The sequence below is a fragment of the Erinaceus europaeus genome, chromosome 15 (assembly GCF_950295315.1).
Source record: "Erinaceus europaeus chromosome 15, mEriEur2.1, whole genome shotgun sequence".
Classification (NCBI taxonomy): Eukaryota; Metazoa; Chordata; class Mammalia; order Eulipotyphla; family Erinaceidae; genus Erinaceus; species Erinaceus europaeus.
In genome coordinates this window covers 78,346,856-78,361,372 of record NC_080176.1, presented here as the reverse complement: position 1 = coordinate 78,361,372, position 14,517 = coordinate 78,346,856, and the positions used below count along the sequence as shown (strand labels likewise).

Sequence of the window (14,517 nt, the reverse complement as noted above, 5' to 3'; positions counted from 1 at the left end):
GTAGATTAGTAGTGCTGGCACCGAGCCCCGGCGATAGATAACCATGGTGGAAATAAAAACAAACAAACAAAAAAATGGTGAACAGGTAACGGACAGGAGAAGACTGGAGGGCTCTGAATCCCAATTCCATAAAACTTGAAGAGTCTGTCGCCTGGAATCTTGTTTTAGACAATCACTGAGAGGGAGGGACGCAAGTCTGGGAAACACCAGCGGAAGTCAGGCATTATTTATCTCATTTGAGAGAGAAGAGGGGAAAAGAAAGGATACACGGAAGTAGTAAGAGAAAGGAAGTAAAGGCAAGACTGGAGGGGAGAAAAAAGGCCAAAAAAAAAAAACAGAAGACAGATAGGTAACTATTAACAGATAGTAACAGATATAAATTCAACTCATACCAACAACCTTGGAAGAACTACTGCAGTTTCCAATAGAGGGAATGGGGGCTCAGAACTCTGGTGGTGGGAACTGTGTAGAATTATACCCCTGGTATCTTAAAACTTTGTAAACCAGTATTAAATCACTAATACACAGTTTTCATATATATATTTATTTATTCCCTTTTGTTGCCCTTGTTGTTTTATTGTTGTAGTTATTATTGTCGTCCTTGTTGGATAGGACAGAAAGAAATGGAGAGAGGAGAGGAAGACAGAGAGGGGGAGAGAAAGATAGATACCTGCAGACCTGCTTCACTGCCTGTGAAGCGACTCTTCTGCAGGTGGGGAGCTGGGGGCTCCAACTGAGATCCTTACGCCGGTCCTTGCGCTTTGCGCCACTTAGCCCAGTGCGCTACTGCCCGACTCCCAATAAACAGTTTTTTTAAATGGTGATGAGGAGTACACCCACTTGCTCTTGCTCAGAAATGTCTTTGCTAATCTGCTTTTCACTTGGGCCAGTTTCCCTATCTCCCTGCAGCTCCATCGTTCAGGGAGGCTACTCCCTTCAGACCGAGTCTGTTCTCAGGAAAGAACCTGAACCTCAGCCAATCACTCTTCTGCTGAGCTGACTGGAGAGTCCCTGTCATTCACTTACGGCACTGTTTGGTAATAACCTATTGCATTCACGGGTTCTCCTCTCTGACCGCAATCAGCTTCGAGGTAAGGGCCAAGCCCCTTTCATTTCGGGAACACCCACATGTGTGTGAACTGGACAGACAGCGTGAGGTTCATGGCTGCCTGCCAACTAAATGGATGAAAGATTTGACCTAGAGTTTCCCTGGCCCCCTTGTCTTGCCTTTTTAACCACAACCAAAGCCATAAACTCAATCATTTGAGCTCTAAACGTAAAATTGCTGACATCAGTGGGGCAAAAGGGTTATGAGGGGGTCGGTCAGCTGAGCACACCCCTCTCCAAAATTACACTGTCCAGCTGCAGGGGTGGGGAGGGGTTCCAAGTGTGGAGTCTTAAGTGTGAAAACTGGCTCTGCCACTTATCACTTAAGAAATCCTAGACAGAGGACTTCATCTCTCTAGCCTAGGCTTCTGCATCTGTAAAAATCACACACACACACACACACACACACACACACACACACACACTGTCAGGCACATAGCTCCTACCCCTCTAGTGATGCTGGGTAACATCCCCACTTTGCCTTTCCCTCGGGCAGGTACAAGCTCAAGAATGATAACAGGGGCAGGAAGGTAGCTCACCCAGAAGGGTCCATGACTTACTATACGTGAGGTCCTGGGTTCCGTTAAACTGAAAAGCAAGCAGGGTTTGGGTGGTGACGTACTTGGTTGAGAGCACTCATCACAGTGCTCACTGACCCAGGTTCAAGCCCCCAGTCCCCACCTGCACCGGCATCACCTGGGAGCACCATGGACAGCACTGGAGAAAAGCCCAAGTTGGTAGAGTTAGACTCTCCAGCTTGAGATTCCAAACTTGTCCTCCATCACCTATCTCCCTATCTTTGTCATTAGTAATCCTATCTGCTTTAGAGGAAGAATATAACCTACCCAGATTTGAGATGCCAGAGAATAGCAGTGTAGCTATAAGTTTCTATGCCTCTGAGATCTTATAATCATTGTTAGAGTAAAGAATACACACCCTTGGAGTTGGGTGGTGGTACATCTGGTTGAACACACATGTTACAATGTTCAAGGACCAGGGTTTGAGCCCCTGGTCCCCACCTGCAGGGGGAAAATTTTCCAAGTGGTGATGCAGGTCTGCAGGTATCTCTGTCTCTCTCCCTCTCTACCACCCCCTTCCATCTCAATTTCAGAGGGGGGGGGAGCTCTACCCAACAAATAAAAAAAGGTCATTAAAATAGTGATTTCACTGTTTTCAGCCCATTCTTGGGTGGAGCTTGAAGAAATCATGTTAAGTGAAATAAATCAGAAACAGAAGGATGAATATGGGATGATCTCACTCTCTGGCAGAAGTTGAAAAACAAGATCAGAAGAGAAAACACTAAGCAGAACCTGGACTGGAGCTGGTGGATTGCATCAAAGTAAAAGACTCTGGGGTGGGTGAGGGGAGAGTACAGGTCCTGGAACATGATGACAGAGGACCTAGTGGGGGTGTGTTGTTATGTGGAAAACTGAGAAATGTTATGCGTGTACAAACTATTGTCCTTACTGGTGACTGTGAAACATTAATCCCCCAATAAAGGAAAAAATGTCAAAAAAAAAAAAAACTTTTAATTAAAAAAAAAAAAGAAATACACACCCTTAAGGAAAATCCTGGAAAAAAAACCTATACTGTTAGTTATTTTAGAATATGGACTAAGAAGCAAAAGACCTAGGGTACATTCATACTAATAACTCAAATGGCAGCAATAGCAGCATAACAGTTTCCCTGCATGTGTTTAATCTCTTGCTATGCAGCCTTGTAAAAAATCAGTTCTAAAGAGCTTTGATATCCCTTCCTCATGATGAAGTTCAAGCACAGGTAGAAAGTAGACAAGATAATAAGAACAGTCTTACCAAAGATAGTGAAATACTACATAATATCTGAGTTGAGTTCATCCTTAGAAAGCTGAATGTAAGGGGGTCAGGCAGTAGCACAGCGGGTTACGCGCACATGGTGTAAAGCACAAGGACCAGCGTGAGGATCCCGTCTGCAGGTGTCTGTCTTTCTCTCCCTCTCTCTGTCTTCCCCTCCCCTCCATTTCTCTCTACCCTATCCAACAACAACAATAATAACTACAACAATAAAACAACAAGGGCAACAAAAGGGAAAATAAATTTTTTAAAAATATTTATTTTATTTATTTATTCCCTTTTGTTGCCCTTGTTGTTTTATTGTTGTGGTTATTATCGTTGTTGGATAGAACAGAGAGAAATGGAGAGAGGAGGGGAAGACAGAAAGGAGGAGAGAAAGATACACACCTGCAGACCTGCTTCACCGCCTGTGAAGCGACTCCCCTGCAGGTGGGGAGCCGGGGTTCGAACCGGGATCCTTATGCCAGTCCTTGTGCTTTGCGCCACCTGCGCTTAACCCGCTGCGCTACAGCCCAACTCCCGGGAAAATAAATTTTTTTTAAATTATTTTTAAAAAAGAAAGCTGAATGTAAAAGAAGCCAAGGACTTTTTTTAACTATATACTCTCTAGCAAGTCTGTATGAATTTTTTATACAAACATTGTTTTATTAGTTATAAAAATAGAAAATAATTTAAAAAGCATGTTGACATAAGGCTGAATTTTATAGTTTTCTATGCAATAAAGTGTACAATTCTGGCATTATGGCCTTCTTACAGCACCGCTGCACTACCCCTGCGGCTTCCCTGGGTGCTATAATGCTCCCCCGTGTGGTGCTAGGGCTCAGATCCAGGCTCTCCCACCTGGTAAGGCCTGCACTTTCCTACAGCACTTGGTGAGTTATTGCCAAGCCTCCATGCTAACCTTCTAACTACTTGCATAGTCTATTTTCTATATATGTTTGAATTTCATCATGAGGAAGAGATGTAAGCTCCCTTTCTTTCTCTCCCTTTCTGCTCTCTCTCTCCCTCTCTGCCTAAAATTAATAACCTGGAGCAGTATCAGACATGCGCAGTTAGAACAGTACCTGAGCACCTGGCAGGTAGTGAATGTTCCATCAGTCTTGTGGAACGAAAGAATTAAAAACACTTGAGGATGACACCAACTACATGAAAGTCTGCAGACGCAAATAATGATAAGCTCACTCCCAAATGTAAAAATCTATCTGATGTTTCCTTTAATACCAGCTACCTTTCTTCCAGTTCTTTTTATAGAAATCATAAGCATACGCTTATCCCAAACACTTTCCATTTGCAGTGTGTTTCCTTCTTAAAAAAAAAAATTAAAAACATTCCATTGAGTTGGAGGGTCAGGGAATTAACTCACTACATTTGCATGCCAGAGGCCCTAGACACTCTAAGTTCAACCCCAGACACCCCTATATGTCAAAGCAGAACAATGCATTAGTCTCTCTTGTTCCCTAGCTTTCTGTTTTGCTCTCTCTCTCTCTCTCATGAAAATAAGTCAATAAGCTTTTCAAAAAAAATTACACGACAATCAGGATAACTGCAGCTCCCAGCTCTCTCCTCTCTCTCTCTCCTTCTGAAAAGCTTGGCACAGAGGAGTGAAACTCCAGAATGAAAAAAAATGTTTTAGTAAATAAATATTGTTTAAATAAACAATAAGTAAAAATTAAGAAATAAAAATAATTCGTAGAAAAATATACTTGTTTGTAGGCTTGCTAAATTGCTACAGATTACTTAAATTCCAAAGACGATCTATAATTTTAAAAAACAATGACAAAGGAAAACACAGAATGAAACTTGGTTGGACAGGGTGTGGTGTATTGTACCAAAACAAAGGACTCTGGGTAAGTAGGGGAAGTGATGGGATGGAAAGGGAGTTGGGGTTCAGGTGCATGATGGGGCAAAAGATCCTAAATTTGGGGAGAAAGTGTTTTGCAGATACCTATCATGAGGAGATGAGAAGTTGTACTCTTGTGTCAACAACTATACTGAGACCACCAACCCATTCCCAGGAAGATGAGGAAAAAGGCTATGATCTTCACCTCAAATTTCTAGTTGCCACAAAGGTCATGTTACTGACCATATATTAGAAAGAGTAGATCTGGGAGTCGGGTGGTAGCGCAGTGGATTAAGCGCACGTGGCACAAAGCACAAGGACAGACTTAAGGATCTCAGTTCGAGCCCCTAGCTCCCCACCTGTAGGGGAGTTGCTTCACAAGCAGTGAAGCAGGTCTGCAGGTGTCTATCTTTCTCTCCCCCTCTCTGTCTTCTCCTCCTCTCTCCATTTCTCTCTGTCCTATCCAACAGTGACAACAATAACAACAACAATAGTAACTACAACAATAATACAAGGGCAACAAAAGGAAATAAATAAATATTTTTTTAAAAGAAAAGAAAAAAAAGAAAAAGTAGATCTGGGGGGGAGAAATACGACTTAAAAATGGATTGTTCATACATTTGTCATACAGTCAAACAAAAGTCATCGTCTACCCAAATATTTAATAACCTAGGAAACCGTTTAGTGGGGACTTTTTTCAAACCTATAGGTGGAAACATTGCAAATGTTATAACTTGATTACTCAGCATCCTGGATGAGGGCAGGCCTGGCACACCCGGCCACTCCCAGAATCAACTCAAAGGAGCTTTGTTATAGCATGCTGGGAATCATACCATGCCCTCTCTTTCTCTCTCATTTGCTCACTCGTTCTCTCTTCTTCAGAGAGAGAAATTTCAGTCACAAATGTCCGCACGCCTGCGTGTGCTCCTCAGATATCTAGAAACAATGAAATGTTTGCCTCGCCCAACATCGATAAGCATAATTCCCACTTGTACACATGACATCTTCCCCACACAGCAGAACACTAATGACAACCTTTCTCATTTCCAACAGCTCACTGAAATTGCACAATGCAACCTCCCACCAAGTCACTGAGAGCTGTTATCTCCTTTCACAGGTGGGGAAACTGAGTCAAGAAAGATAAGCTACTTAACAATAATATTCAAAGCCCCAGATTTACTGTCCTGTCTCCAGTTTCCATTCTGATGGTTCAACAGTTTCATGTGTTTCTATGCTCTAAGTTTTTCAACTTCTGGCATTTGGAAAGTCTAAAATTCTCTAGAAGAAACTTTTTTTTTTTTAACACCAGTGCACTGTTCAGCTCTGGCTTACAGGGGATTGAACCTAGGTCCTGGAACCTGGGAGCCTCAGACATGAGAGTCTGTTTTCATAACCATTATGCTATCTCCCCCACTCCTAGAAGAATCTTATATTGCATGATAACCTGTTACAGAAAAATAGCTCATATGAAACTTCCTACTAAGGCATAATCTTAAAAGGAGTGAAAGCTAAAATATTTAATAAATAGACAAACAAGCAAACTAGGGTGGTGAAAAAGTGGGATCCCAAATTCCAGAGTCAAGCCATGTAACCAGAGAGTGGAAGAAACACACTGGCCTTTAAAATCCTTAAGTCTGTGTACAAATTTCTCAGAGCAGAGACCAAAACCACTTTGCCTCCACTATTGGCTGTAGAACAGAGGGAGGCGGCAGTGTGGGATGAGAACAGTGTGTCTCAGAGTCAATTCTGGGCTGGTGAGGATGTATCACTCATCACCATGAACTTAGCATCAAGGTTGCCCAAGTCTCCAAAGTGCATAGTGGGTGGGGATTGGGCCCATTGTCCTTCAGCTTCTTTCAGATGAGTGAAACCCACCTTCACCTCATCTAACGGAGCTCAACTGTTGTTGAAAACTGACAATATGTGGTCCGGGAGGTGGCGCAGTGATAAAGCTCTGGACTCTCAAGCATGAGGTCCCGAGTTTGATCTGATACCCGGCAGCACATGTGCCAGAGTGATGTCTGGTTCTTTCTCTCTCCTCCTATCTTTCTCATAAATAAATAAAATCTTTAAAAAATGAAAAGAAAACTGACAGTATACAATACATTTTGGTTGTGACATAAGATGAAATAAATATTAAGCATTTAATATTGTAGTGGCTGATTTTTTCCTTACTTTTTTTGACTTTTGACTTTTCATTGATATTACACACACAAAAAAAAGTTTTGTATTTTAAGCTTATGGCATGCTGCCTTCCTAAACTCTTTAGTTCTAGTAACTTTTTTTTAATTTATTGATTCATGAGAGACAGGAGAGAAAGAACCAGACATCACTCTGGTACATGTGCTACTGGGGATTGAACTTGAGACCTCATGGTTGAGAATCCAACGCTTTATCCACTGCGCCACCCCCCAGACCACAGTTCTAGTAACTTTTAAGAGAGTCCGAGGGATAATCTATATATACCAAAAGCTAACAAATGGTAGTCAATGTTCCAAATATGATTTGAAGCTTCTTCTTCTTCTTCTTCTTTTTTCACCAGGGTTACCACTGAGGCTTCATGCCTACATGATTCCACTGCTTCCAATGAATTTTGTCTAAAGAAGGTCAGAGAAAAGGAGAAAGAGAGAGACATTAAAGAACGGCTTGATTGCTAGTCAAGCTACCCCAGGCAGCTGTTCCCACATAGTACCTGGAGGTGGTGGGTGAAACTGGTCTTCGTGCATGGTAAAGTGTGTTGTCTACCAGCTAAGCTCTCTCCCAAACCCGGAATTTTTATAATACAGTTTTATGGGGACACACATGCATATTTAGCCTTACATTGTCTATGTTGCTTTCATACTACTATTGCTTTAATACTATGCTTCTTTATGACTCAACTGGGGGTTAATGGTTGATAGTACGGTTGTTGATACAGGGTACACCCTATCATCTGCCTGTCACAGGTGTCTGCAAATCACTCTCACTTCAGCTTGGCTCCCTGTCCACCATCGTGCACCAGGACTCCTACATCCTCCCCACCCGCTTCCTTCCCCTCCTTCCCCAGAGTCCTTTGCTTTGGTGCAATACACCACACCCAGTCCAAGTTTTTCACTTTTGTCTTTCCCTTTTCTGTCCTTATTTCTTAAGTTCCACTTGTAAGGGAAATCATCCAGTACTGGAATGAATGACTGAGTTGAAATTCTTTAGCTAATAGAGTTAGAGGGTTGAGTGATTTCTTTTTTCTTTTAAAATTTTTGTTTAATATTTTATTTATTCATGAAGGAGATAGGCAGGCACACACACAGATAGAGAGAGAGAGAGGAAACCAGACATTGCTCTGGTACATGTGCTGTCAGGGATTGAACTCAAGACCTCATGCTTGAGAGTCCAGTGCTTTATCCACCGCACCACCTCCTGGACCATGGTCTATATTTCTTACTCAAGTGCTCAAATATCTTAATATACAAAAACAAATTATCATTTCCAACTTCTGGCAGGGGGATAGAAATGAGCTTGGGGTCCAGAATCCAGACAACAAGGACATCAGGACTCACAGCTAAAGTTAAAAAAGTTCCACCCTGCTCTGTCCCATGCCATCAAATCAAGATTTCCCCTTTACAGCCATCAGCCTACTAGGTTCTCAATGCAGCAGGCTCCTGCCGCTCCTGCCACTTCTGCTGCTCTGACTGGTGCCAACATTGGCTCCGCCATGGCCCCCTAAACAGCTGTGTCTGTGGTAGCTTCTGGTCTCAGCCCACCAACTCCAGCTCAGCCCCCTACCGCCGTTCAGATCACACCCACTTCAGCCTGCTCCTGGTACATGCCACATTCCAGCGAGGCCCCCTGCCTCTGTGGTCACCACCTGGTTCCAGTGAGTACCCTGCCACCCACTACCTCAGCGGTGCCCGTGGAGCATCAAACATAACCGAAAGGCAATGCTATTCACCTGCCTTGTTGGAGCAAGACAGCAGCTTGACGAAAACTCCAGCTTTAACAGGTCTGTATCAACTTCCTGAAGAAGAGCTCGAAATGATGGTCTTAGAGATTTCCGCAGAGTTGAGAAAATCTACTGAGGGTGTCGACAAACTCAGAGAAATAATGAGGGAATATATAGATGGGTTCATGATAGCACGCAGAGGAATCAAGAGTGCAAGAACAGAGCTAAAAACAAAAAAAAACATGGCATAAGGATCCCAGATGGAGCCTCTGGCTCCCCACCTGCAAGGGAGTCGCTTCACAGGCAGTGAAGCAGGTCTGCAGGTGTCTGTCTTTCTCTCCCCCTCTCTGTCTTCCCCTCCTCTCTCCATTTCTCTCTGTCCTATCTGACAACAGTGACATCAATAACAACAATAATAACTACAACAACAATAAAAATAACAACAATGGCAACAAAAGGGAAAATAAATTTTTTTTAATTAAAAAAAAAACAGAGAACACCTGCAAGAAAACAGACAGCAAAGGCCAAGATGAAGAACAAGGAGTTAAGATAGAAGAAGATAGAAGAAGCCACCAAGAAAAGAACAAAAAAAAAAAAAAAAAGAACACTGAAAGAGATGGTGCAAGAGTTATGGGACAGCATTAAGATAATATCCATGCCATAGACGTCTGAGGAGAAGGAGGAAGGAGACTGAATTCACATTTGAAGAAATTGAACTGCAAGGGGCCAGGTGGTGGTGCACCTGGTTGAGCGCACACATTACAATGCACAAGGACCCAGGCCCCCACCTGCAGGGGGGAAGCTTTGCAAGTGGTGAAGCAGTGCTGCAGGTGTCTCTCTGTCGCTCTCCCTATTTCCCCCTCCCCTCTTGATTTCTGGCTGTCTCTATACAATAAGAGATAATAAAAAATTTTAAAAACATTGAAATGCATTAAAATACAAACTGGTCACCTCTTCTGGGAAATAATTTAGAAAGGTGTAAATTGTTTTAACTATTCATTTCCCTCAACATAATAATACCACTTTGAGAAAGCCTTTTCAAGGAAAAAACTACAAATAAAATCCAAAATGAATGTAAAGAAATATCCATGGTAATATTTTATAGCATAAAAATGAAAATATTCGGGAGTCAGGCGGTGGCGCAGTGGGTTAAGAGCATGTGGCGCAAAGCGCAAGGACCGGCATAAGGATCCCGGTTCGAGCCCCCGGCTCCCCACCTGCAAGGGAGTCGCTTCACAGACGGTGAAGCAGGTCTGCAGGTGTCTATCTTTCTCTCCCCCTCTCTGTCTTCCCCTCCTCTCTCCATTTCTCTCTGTCCTATCTAACAACGACGACATCAATCACAACAACAATAATAACTACAACAACAATAAAAAACAACAAGGGCAACAAAAGGGAAAATAAATAAGTAAAAATGAAAATATTCATCAACAAGGAAATAATGAAACATTGTTCAAAAAGTATGCTCCTAAAATTAAGTTTCATAACAGTAAACTGAGATATTTATGCACACATATATAATCCAGGAGATGATGGTTCAGTAGGTAGAGCGCTTGCCTCAGCATGCATGAGACCCTGACACAGCAGCACCATGGACAGCACCAAGGAAGAGGGAAGCGACTGCTTTGCTGTCTCCCCTCACTCTCCTTCCTCCCTCTGAAATGTTCACTGAATAGGATCGGAGTCCTAAAAACAGATCTCAACAATATTATTGCACAAGGCGGAGACCTTGGGTTTTTCCCCTGCCACAGGAAAAATAGAAAGGGAGAGAGAGAGATAGAAGAAGAAGGAGGAAGAGGAAGCGGAGGAGGAGGTAGAGAGGAGAGGAGAGGAGAGGAGAGGAGAGGAGAGGAGAAGAGAGGAGGGGAGGAGAAAGAAAAGAAGAAAGACTAATATCTACTTGGGACTTTCATTTCTTGCTGTTGCTTGATTTTATGTTAGAAAACAACGTATGTGCATGTATACAAAAGACAAAGAAAATACAAAAAAAATCAAATTAGCAGAAACTATGTCTGACAGGTGAAATTGAATGGACTTTTAATTTCTTTTCCATAATTTATTGTATCTTTCACAATCATCATATGATTGAAAAGTCAACTAACTGCCTCTCTCTCTCTCTCTCTCTCTCCTACTTAGGGACACAATTATACCACTCAAAGCTTCCTTTTAATTCAGATAGAGAGACACAAAGAGAGATAGAGAAAAGACAGCCCAGCTAGAGTTTCCTCCAGAGCCACAGTACACCCCACACAGAAGTTATTTCTATACAAGTCACTTCCAAAAACAATAGTTGCCGGGGGTCAGATGGTAGCAGTGGGTTAAGTGCACGTGGCGCAAAGTGCAAGGACTGGCGTAAGGATCTGGGTTCGAGCCCCTGGCTCCCCACCTGCAGGGAAGGTCTATTCATAGGCAGTGAAGCAGGTCTTCAGGTGTCTATCTTTCTCTCCCCCTCTCTGTCTTCCCCTCCTATCTCCATTTCTCTCTGTCCTATCCAACAACTAAAACAGCAATAACAACCACAACAATGATAAACAATAAGGGCAACAAGGCGGGGTGTGGGGCGGTAAATAGCCTCCAGGAGCAGTGGATTCCTAGTGCAGACACTGCACCCCAGAGAGGCAAAAAAAAAAAAAAAAAAAAAAAACACTGGCTGCCAAGAAGGGCCTTTTGCATAATCAATCTCCAGTTATAAACAGTCACTACTGCCTGCCACAGCACATAGCTTCCACTGCCGCTGCTAGTAACCACAGCACACCTTCTATTTTAGCTGCTCATGGGACTGCCCAGCTGGGGATAGAGGGAGGGGACTGAGGGCAGGTGGCTCAATGAGTAGAGTGCATATGTTATCACGTGTGAGAACCTGGGTGCCAGCACCTGACCACCCCATGAGAGCTCCAGCAGAGGAGAGCTATGCTCCAATGTCTCTCCTTCCCTCTCTGTCTCTTTCATCTTCTCTATCTCTCTCTGTTTCTTGTCCTGTAACTGAAGAAAGGAAAAAGACGGGGAAACAATGGCTGCAAGGAGCAGTGCTGTTATACAGGCACCAAGCCCCAGAGATAACGCTGGGTTGAGGAAGGGGAGGACGGCTCAGAGGACCAGCAGGAGCTGCCGCCACAGTCTCATCCTGGGCCTCCAGAGATCAGATGAAGGATGACAGGAACCAGGGTCACTGGGGTGTGGAGAAGCCCCATCCTGGGAGGGGAGGAGGCACCCATCCTGGGAGGGGAGGACAAGTGGGGACAGGCCCAGCCCAGGCCTCCCTCCTCCCCACTCCTCCTCCACAGCAGCATGCTGACTCAGTACCCCGGGAGCACCACCTCACAGCATGATGCAACCAACATGAAGCCAGAAGCCAAAGCTCAGCTCCAAAGGGACCTAGCATCACTAGACTCAAACCCCTTGACTCTAAAGAGTGGAAGTTAAGCCCATGGTGCCTTTTGTGTGCAGTTTTAATTCTATATATTGAAAGAGAAAGAAAAGTGGGAGAAGTAGAGAAAGGAGAAGTGAAGAAGGGAGAAGCACCAAGACACAGCTCAGCAATCCACAGAGCTCCCCCAGTGCCATCAGGGTGCTCCCAGGTGGTGCTGGAGATTGAACCCAGGGTCTCATGCATGGTGAGGTATGTGCTCCACCAGGCAAGCCATCTCCTGGTCCCTTGTGTGAGCATGTATAAAGTGATGTAAGAAGTATGCCACATGCCTTGTAATAACCACTTGATATGAATTCTATCTTTATTCCAGTTTTTAAATGAAAAAAGAAGGCAACAGAGAGGCACAGGGCCACTGAGGCTCCTCTAGGTCACAGGGTTAGTAAGTCGCGGCAGCACCCTGAGCTCTGGAACGGTGTCTGCATCATCACCCTGTGCGCTTGTGGTAAGCCCCACACTCCTGTATCTCCTCTAAGAGCAAATGTCCTCATTTCTTGGGGGCTATGGAATGAGGTGGGAGGGACGTAAGAAATGTTGCTTCCTTCAGTCGGCATCAGCTCTATGTGGTCACAGGGCCAACCAAGCAACAGTGAGAATGCGGGGGGGGGGGGGGGGTTGTACACATGCCAGGAACAGAGCACAAAGTCAGCTGTTTCACTTGGCAAGAGAAAACGTTTTTTTTCCCACAAGGATTATCACTGGAGCTCCATGCTTGCATGATTCTTCCACTACCAGTGGAGTCTCTCTTTAAAAAAAAAAAATAGAGAGAAACAGGGTTTTCAAAGAGAGAGAAACACTGTAGCACTGCACACTCCCATCCTATCTAACTGCCTTACATTCACCAAGTTGCAGCTGCTATTATGATGCCATCCTGACTTCCATGGGCAGATGACGTCACCAATGTGCCCTGGAAACCCACCTCTCCAGAGTCCTTACCCCACTAGGGAAAGATAGAGATGGGCTGGGGGTGTGGATCTGCCGGGGCTGACGGGAGACAGACGACCAGAGACTCATGGCTGAGTGGTACGCAGACCAGTCTTTATTCATGCAGAACATAGCACAATCTAAGCCAAGCTAAACTGAACTAAACTAAAAACTATAATCACAATCCTGTCCTTATATATATACTTGCCAAGTAGGGTGTAAACAGGATGTGATGTAGAGAGGGTGGAGCGAAAAGTGACTGGTGCAAATCAGGATGTACTATGAGAGGGGGCGGAGCAAAAAGACATCATGAATCAGTGGGGATTAAACCAATGCCCTGCAGGCAGGGTAGTGCTTAGTTAACAATGGTTATGTAAATAGACTACAGTGTTAAGCAGGGGGGATTAAACCAATGAAACAGAAGGGGTTTTAGAAGCATACCAACATGGATCCACCCGCCAACACCCATGTCTGAGAAGCAATTATAGAAGCCAGGATTCCCACTTTCTGTGCCCCAAAAAGAATTTTGGTCCATACACCCAGAGGGGGAGAAATCATAGGGAAAACATGACTGGAGGGCTCTGAACTCCAACTCCATCAGGACCCAGAGGGATAAAAGGAAAAGATGAGGGACACTCAGAAGTGGTTATAGGTGTAGGCATGACTTGGAAGAGGAGGAGGACTTCCGGAGGCGGCGCTACAGAGCAGCAGCAGCTGTGTTTTCTCTCCTCTCCTCTCCCAGATCAACTAGGAATACCAAAGGAGATCATCTGGAACCAGACAACAAGGACATCAGCGTGCAAGTACCCGAGTTCAAGCCCCTGAGCCCCACCTGCAGGGGGGAAGCTTCACGAGTGGCAAAGCAGGGCTGCAGATGTCTCTCTGTCTGTCTCCCTCTCGACCACCCCTCCTCTCTCAATTGTTCTCTGTCTCTATCTCATAATACATAAATAAAATAGTTTTTAAAAAGAACAAGATATCATCGTTTTAAAAAAAAGAAAGAAAGAAAGACATCTGCTTTACCGTGACACTTCGCCCCTGCTGGGGCTTGAGCCCAGGTCCCCACACAGAGTTACATAGACTCTCTACCAGGGAAGCTGTCAACTCTCCTGAAGGGGTTGGGGATCCAAGGTGAAGAGGCACTAAAAGAAATTCGGTAGAGACCAAGGATAGACCCAAGCTGAAGTCTGTTAAGAGCACAATCTCTTTTATAATGAATACAAGGAAAGCTATTTTAGTTTAAAATGACTTGCATTCCACTTATTCTCTAACTAATCAAGACCACCAAGTTATCTCCCGGCTCTCGCAGTGCAAACTTGCCGTCTATTACTGTTTACCTCTAGAGGACACCAAGACTCTATCCAGCTCTTTGTGGGTTCTTGGCAAACAGTTTCATCCAACCCAACTTACTTTTAACTCTTGAAAAAGTTTGCCCGCAGCAGTCTGGTCTTCATTTGATTGCAAGCCA

At 44.1% G+C, this 14,517-nt stretch overlaps 2 long non-coding RNA genes across 2 annotated transcripts in view; one reads left to right on the top strand and one right to left on the bottom strand.

Moving 5' to 3' along the window:
* Window positions 1–7,243: 7,243 nt before the first annotated feature.
* Window positions 7,244–14,517, bottom strand: part of LOC132533036 (uncharacterized) — a 10,773-nt gene continuing 3,499 nt past the window's right edge. Inside the window, exons 2-3 of the long non-coding RNA XR_009544922.1 lie at window positions 8,656–8,922; window positions 7,244–7,376 (exon numbers count right to left, since the gene is read on the bottom strand). This is a non-coding gene — a long non-coding RNA (uncharacterized LOC132533036). The remainder of the gene's footprint in view (window positions 7,377–8,655; window positions 8,923–14,517) is intronic.
* The window catches only part of LOC132533035 (uncharacterized), a 26,338-nt gene continuing 23,860 nt past the window's right edge, over window positions 12,040–14,517 (top strand). The window contains exon 1 of the long non-coding RNA XR_009544921.1: window positions 12,040–12,128. This is a non-coding gene — a long non-coding RNA (uncharacterized LOC132533035). The remainder of the gene's footprint in view (window positions 12,129–14,517) is intronic.